This window comes from Aplysia californica, unplaced genomic scaffold (genome assembly GCF_000002075.1).
Source record: "Aplysia californica isolate F4 #8 unplaced genomic scaffold, AplCal3.0 scaffold00397, whole genome shotgun sequence".
Lineage (NCBI taxonomy): Eukaryota > Metazoa > Mollusca > Gastropoda > Aplysiida > Aplysiidae > Aplysia > Aplysia californica.
Window position 1 is genome coordinate 225,421 of NW_004797667.1, and position 7,212 is coordinate 232,632.

The 7,212-nt window shown below is 42.7% G+C and overlaps 1 protein-coding gene and 1 long non-coding RNA gene across 2 annotated transcripts in view; one reads left to right on the top strand and one right to left on the bottom strand.

Moving 5' to 3' along the window:
* The window catches only part of LOC101845943 (zinc finger protein 652-A), a 41,047-nt gene extending 39,893 nt beyond the window's left edge, over nucleotides 1-1,154 (bottom strand). Inside the window, exon 1 of the mRNA XM_005103922.3 lies at nucleotides 1,036-1,154. The gene's annotated coding sequence lies outside the window, so the exon portion shown is untranslated. The remainder of the gene's footprint in view (nucleotides 1-1,035) is intronic.
* A 1,911-nt stretch (nucleotides 1,155-3,065) lies between these two features.
* The window catches only part of LOC118477178, a 13,347-nt gene continuing 9,200 nt past the window's right edge, over nucleotides 3,066-7,212 (top strand). Inside the window, exon 1 of the long non-coding RNA XR_004858885.1 lies at nucleotides 3,066-4,459. This is a non-coding gene — a long non-coding RNA (uncharacterized LOC118477178). The remainder of the gene's footprint in view (nucleotides 4,460-7,212) is intronic.

Below are 7,212 nucleotides of genomic sequence, written 5' to 3' on the forward strand. Positions count from 1 at the left end.
GGTTACAATCAACTTGACAGGCACATTCACTTGTTTTATACAACAAACAGTTTCTAAGAGGTTTCTCCACCATCTGGTGACAGAACCTCGCCGCTCAATTGATTTTATCCGACTACACAGACCAATGAACACAGCAGCAGTCTCAGACCTGCCAGAAGGGGTGTCGAAATATGCACCCTCTACCCTATTCTCACTCCGGGTGAGAATAGAGGTGGCCTTTTCTTTGACTCCAGTTTGAGTCCATTTTCAGTCTGGCATATATCGGGCAATGTTTTAGGCCAACTTTGACCTTTGCATTCTATTTCCGGCTCTCCGACGTCAACAAATGTCGCGACCACCATATATCCAAGTAGATCTAGATCTAGATCTAGATCTAGATCTAGTGCCTATTGTTTTTTGTTACATAATGTTACTATTGTTACATGATTTTAACATCCAAATATCTTGCAAAGTATTAATTTGCGACGCATTTCGTTGTTAATTTCGTGTTCAGCAGCTAAAAGTATGTCAGTTAAGCCACTTAAGCCCTTAAAAATAGTGCATTTCCATGCGAGGGGGGTTGTAAAATTTTACCTTTAACTTTGATAGAGATCTAGCCTAGAGAACGGGTGGACTATTCACGAGTCGCATATTTTTTTTAACGCGGTTATTCCCCTTGTGTCAATGACGTCAAGGGGAAACACTGGGGGGTATCAAGACCAGAATTTAAATCTAGGTCACCAAGTCCAATGATAAACTACAGCAAAAGCTTTTTTAAAACAATATGGTGAAACTCAGGACTTCGTTTTCCTGCTTATGAATAAAGCAATGCATTATTCTGACACTTTAAGCATACCTACAATTCACGCAAGCAGTTGCTATTCGCACTCATTGTTGGAGCCATGTCGATCGCTGAAATATGGCGGACATGTTCCTCTCTCCTGAACTGGGGGCAGGGGGGAGCACGAAATTATATCTTGCAATTGCAAGCAAGTTACGGATTTGTCACGATTTCTAAATACTGCACAAAGACAAGGTAGCAAACTGTGTTCTTACCTGAATTCAAAATGCATGAATCACGTTTGAAGCAGAAAATATACAGGAAAAATAATGTGGGACTACCCCCCTGCTCTCTCCTCCCTCTGATTAGATGCAGGAAGGGAGGTAACAAGAGAAAAAAGCAAGGAAAAATACATTAGAATTTTTATGTTCAGCGGGAGAGGAGTGGCGAATGGGAAAGCGTAGCCTAGGCCTTGGCCAAGAGCGACTGCTGGGGAGGAAAGGGGGGGTGGGAATATATGCAGTGTAAAGGAGGCGCGCGCGAGGCAGGGGGAAGTGGGGAAGAGGGGGAGCGAGATGCTTGGGCATTTTCAGTCCCGAGTATCAGTAACCTCGATGCACAGGCAGGACAAACGCTTAGTTTTTATTTTAAATATCTAAATAGAATAATAATTTTAGTGCAACTGCCTTTAGTTATAAGCACACAATTATTGCACAAACTGAAACCCAAGTTCTCATAAATTCATCTAATATTAATTTGTATAACTTGCTTAGGTCTACAGAGTGCGCGTTATGTTAAAATTGAAACCGCGTTAGGCTACATATGTAGTCTAACAAGTGATATAATGTTACATACATACATAATGTATGTATGTATGTAGATCTATGTCATGTTTTAAGCGCGCTCATGTGACCTTATGCTGTTGCGAGCGCCGTAAAACTCTTACTCTTACTAAAAACCAAACAAATTAAATGTCTAGTAGGATAGGTTAAGGTAGGGGTCTTTAGGACTATACTATAGGGGCGAAAACATAGAGAACGCCGATTTCAGAGACTGACTCGGTAAGTTCAGATAGAATGTAGATTCTATGTATAAAAAGTTCCTTTTTTATGGCGTCGGTTCCAGTACTAGTGGTCAGGCTACCGGACTCGTAATCGTAGGTTGCAGGTTCAGGGGTTCGAGCCGCGAGCCCGGCGTTAGATTGTCCTTTGGAAAGGCACTTTACTTGAATTTCCCCCTCTTCACCCAGGTGAAAAAATTGTCAGTTTGTTAGTGTTTGAGCGCTTAACCTGCTGCTTGCACTGTATGCTTCCCGGGAAGCTGGGAATGTTTCTGAGTATCTATGGTCTGCTGGGGTAATAATATAAAATAGTGTAAAGCGCATATAGAGCTTCCTTTCGAGTGGGGACATGCGCTATACAAATGCTATTTATCATTATTATTATTATTATTATTATTATTATTATTATTATTATTATTTCCAACTTGCCCCACATAGAGTTGCATGGCAGACTGCAGGCGGCTTAGATTTAAGCACCGATCAGCGCTGTCGGCTTTATACTTTATCGGAATCCAAACTAGAAAGTATACATTCTTATTACGCCGAAAAACTTGGAAAGGCACCTAACTGCTGTCAACTCGCACCTCGCAGGTCTGCTTTCTTGTCGTATCTCCATTTTTAAACAGTGAAAAAGTAACTTCTTAAGTAATTTTTGTTGATTTAAGTTACTTATACCCGTGACCAGTCACGTACAAATCAGAACAATTGTTCAGTAACACGCTCCGAGATTACACCAACACACAAGTGCACACACACACACACACACACACACACACACACACACACACACACACACACACACACACACACACACACACACACACACACACACACACACACACACACACACACAGGGCCGCGTTACCCGTAAGGCTGTTTAGGCTGTAGCCTAGGGCCCCGCGCCTCAGGGGCCCCGCGCTTGCAAACACGACGTTTAAAAAATGTTGGTTTTTTAAAAATTGTCCTCTTGTTGAATTGTTGTTGTTGTTTGTTGTTTGTTTTGCTGTTGTTTTTAAAGTTGTTGTTGTTGATGTTGATGAGAAGGATGTTGATGCTACCGCTGTTGCTGTTGTTGTGGCTGCTGCTGATGTGTTTTCTGAAGTTGTCTTTTGACTACGCCTAGGCGCTAGGCCGAAAACTATAACATTCTAGGCCCACATTACGCCGCCGAAATACTGGCAACTTAGCGTTACTTCCTGTCCTGGCTAAAAGTTACAGTTATATCGTTTTGTTGAATTCGATCGAGTTTGTTGCTCAACTCTGCAACTTTATTTTCTTCAAGAACGAGCAGCAAGATCTTCAATGAATGGTGCGTACTATATCTAGAATAATTACATTTATAGGGTCTCTTTGAGTTTTATGATTTACCTACGTCTGGAAATGAATCTAGATAGGTCGTTTACTAGTGTGGTCAAAGAAGGGTCAAAGGCATGCTGACGTGTTGACAAGCAAGGGGGGCGATTTAGGCTCTTCTAACACTGAGGGGCCCGACAACATGTCTTACTACAGTGGAATCCTGTTATAACGAGAGGGTGGGGACCGGTGCAAAAGAGGACTCCCTCTACGTTGGGGCTTGTTTGTAAAACGTATCGATGGCCCTACACCCAAATCATTGTCAGGAACTACATGGTCTGCCCGACATGATGCAACAGTAGCATTAAAATCAAACTACAAAAAGATTATGTTATCATTACTGCTTGACATCTCCCGTGACATGAAAGAATCTCCCCAAACGCGTGATGAGACGTCATCCTTGCACAACAAGATGGAAAATTTTGAATTTGCTGTGCAGTGTGTGTTTTGGGAACAAATTCTGGCACGCTTTGACACTGCCTACAAAACACTTCAGAAACCATCACTCAACCTGGGAGTCGTACATATGTTGTACGATTCTCTAACTGCTTTCTTAACTGGACTTCGGGACGATTTCGAGCGAATCGAACAATCAGCCACACCTTTCGTCGAAGAGCCTTCTTACCAATACCAGAGAGTATTTAATTATATTTTAGTGTCTCTGCCAATACAAACGCATTGCAAAACGCAAGCGCTTCCACGACGAAACGAAAGATGTTGAAGCTGTTTTGTCGCACCGGGAGCAGTTTAGAATAAACACCTTCGTTGTCATCGTTGACTGCTTTTTGTCTGAACTTGAAAAGCAAGGAGACATCTACAAGACTCTGGCTCAAGATTTTGACATTCTCTTTTATCTTCACAAGAAGCCTGCCACGAGCACTCGAGACATCTCGCATTCAGCAGCAATATGGAGAACGACCTAGAGCCATCATTTCCTGACGAACTAGTGACGTATTCAGGATATCTCAACTCAGCATTTCAGTCTGAGGATACACTTTCTCCTCCCCGGCTCCTTCAAGATCTGTGCGAAAGTGGTACAACAACAGCTTTCCCAAATGTAGAGATCGCACTAAGGCTCTTTCTCACCATGCCTATCGCCAACGTAGAGGGTGAAAGATTCTTCTCCGTACTGAAACGAGTGAAAAGTAGACTGCGTTCAACGATGGGACAAGAGAAACTAAGCGGCCTAGCTCTCTTGACAATTGAATCTGAAACGACAAAATCTCTAGACTTTGAGGACATCATCGAGGCATTTGTCCACCAAAAAGCCAGGAAAAAAATATAAGGTATGAGTTTTTATAATCTGTTGTGTATGTGTTTAGATGAAGTAATCCACCACGAAGCAAACAAGCACGGATAGGTTTCGGCTGCCTCATACTTTGTAACCGACAAAAGATCTATAAATGTGCTTGTCGTTGTCTTAATCCACATTATTGGTGGATACCGGTAGGCCTACATCTAATCACGTTTTACAGCATAGCTTTCCATCAGTCCTACTTCTAATCACGTTTTACAGTATAGCTTTCCATCAATACGGGGTTACAATGCGGTAGTAGTGGCATCAACGTCATCGAGGGACCCGGGCCCCGCGGCTCAAGGACAGCCTAGGGCCCCGCACTTAGTTAACGCGACCCTGCACACACACACACACCAACAAACAATCAATCAAACAAACAAACACACACACATACACACGTACGTACTCACACACTGAGTTAGTGAGAGTGAGTGCGCGCGCATGCTCGCGTGTATGTGTTGTCACGTATCTCAACTCTTTTAGTAGTTTAGTATGGGGTTTTACGGCGATCGCAACTGCATAAGGTTATATGAGCGCCATATCTCAATTTTGACGAAATCCAAGTAAGTGCTCGCATTTCAAAATCCGTCAAGGGCGCTGTAAATTGATTTAGGAAAATGAAAACATTTGTGAATTCAGTCTGACAATGTTACAGGAGAGTCCAACTAATCGTTACAGAAGTTCTGGGCTGTCAAAGAATGCGCTTTATGTGGCGACATTCACGAGAGACACACTCCCCTGATCGGCGTTGAAACGTGATTTACTACCTTCTGGCGCTGCTCTCGAAGAATTTTATTTGTTGAGCAATGTGCTCTACGTTTTGCCTCAGTTCCCAATGGTTGGGAAAACTCTGGACACACGTCTGCCCCAAGTTGGAAGTCCAACGGAATTCAGGCTGGGATTGTGTGAAGCTCAGAAACAAGGTATACCACGACTTCTGTTGAAGTGATTCTGGTTCCACTCAATGACTTGAGCTTACAGACAGTGTGCTCCTTCTTGCTTGACGGTCGTTTCCGCTCCTGAGGTCCCACATAATCTTCCCAATGATCTTCAACACCGATCAAGAATCTTCAGATATATCGATCTACTACCATAGTCTTCAACCATGAACCAGTTCGGAACAATGAATCCTGCTGCAACCCAGGCATTATGTGTGCGCAGGTTTCGGTCAACGATGTTGTCTGCATGGTCTTTCTGAACTCCAGTGAATGTCACTTCTTGTGTTCATGTCTCTGTTCAAATAAAAATTGGCTTCGTCAAGGGAAACACTCTTTCCATGAATGAATTATCATTATAGCCTGATCCTCAAAAGCCATAGCCATAGTCACCATTTGATCTGTTCCCTGGCGTGGGAACCTGAAATGACTTGTGTATTAAAAGTTTGTCAACAGAAATTTGTCGAAATATAGAATTCAGCTCTCCGACGACTAACCATGTTGTTCACCTTTCCTTTTGCTAGACACAGACACATGCCCGGCCTTTTGAAATCTACATACCTTTCAAGTGTAGTGTTGTTTGATGGCAGACCGCAGCTCATCCTATTGTTGATTTTCGCCGATCATTTTTTTTTTGGTATGAGGCATGCCTCTTTTTCTTATTATCCTATCGTGAGTCTCAAGATCTACGTTTATCCAGCTGTCCCTCCCCCCCCCTTCTGTCGTTACCCACTGTTACGTTTTGACCCCACCAATTAAAATTCAGTCTGCCTCGCAAATTCGGGAGTAGAGACAGTTGCTGCAATGGTCAGGGAAGAGTACACAGTAATTAAATGTGTTCCCATCTGGAGTGAAGTTAGGTGGAGAGCTCAGATACGAGTGCGATGTATGGGGAAACAAACGCGTCGATCTGTTCACACCTCCGTGTGCTGTCTTCAGCTAAACACTGTACCGTTTCATCGAGTTTTACAACGCATGTGATTACATTCAAGGGAGTGGCTGATCTTTGAGGCGACAGGCAGTTCGATATCGCAACTTTTCACTCTTGGTTTATCTGCTGTGCCCGCCATGGTGCTTGTTCCTTAAATTATGATTTGAAATACGGGATCTTTGCCGAATGTAGACCTTCAAAGTGAATCAGAGTGGGATCTTAGGGGTAACTTTTGTATAGTAAAATTATATTTTCCTAAAACAGCGGGCGATCATACAGAAGGATCTTAGGCGGAGACTAAATTTATAAGATGCAATCCGCATTTTTCAACTTACTTACTTTCAAATTTTACGTCGATCGTGTAACAAATAAAACTGTCTAGAATTTTTGTTTGAATTTCACTAGAGTTTGAACAACAGGTACAGTGTGTGTGTGTGTGTGTGTGTGTGTGTGTGTGTGTGTGTGTGTGTGTGTGTGTGTGTGTTTATGTGCATACGTTGCATATATATATGCATGTATAATGTATACATGAATAATATATCAGTGTCTGTGGCGTAGCAGACATGCGCTTTTCCGTCGCAAGACCCAAGTTTGATTCCCAAGTAGAGAGAATTTTTATAGAGTATCTCCGTCTTTCTTCTGGGATGTTGTATCCTTATCAGCCCAGGTTGGCCCTGACAGGCAGGATCGAGAGCTTGCCTTCTAAATGATACAAGTTGTGTTAATGGAGGCGTAAAACACCTATCTTTCAAAGTGTAAATAATATCATGTATAATACAGAACGACACGTACCCTTACAGAAAGCGAGCGAGAGAGAGAGAGAGAGAGAGAGAGAGAGAGAGAGAGAGAGAGAGAGAGAGAGAGAGAGAGAGAGAG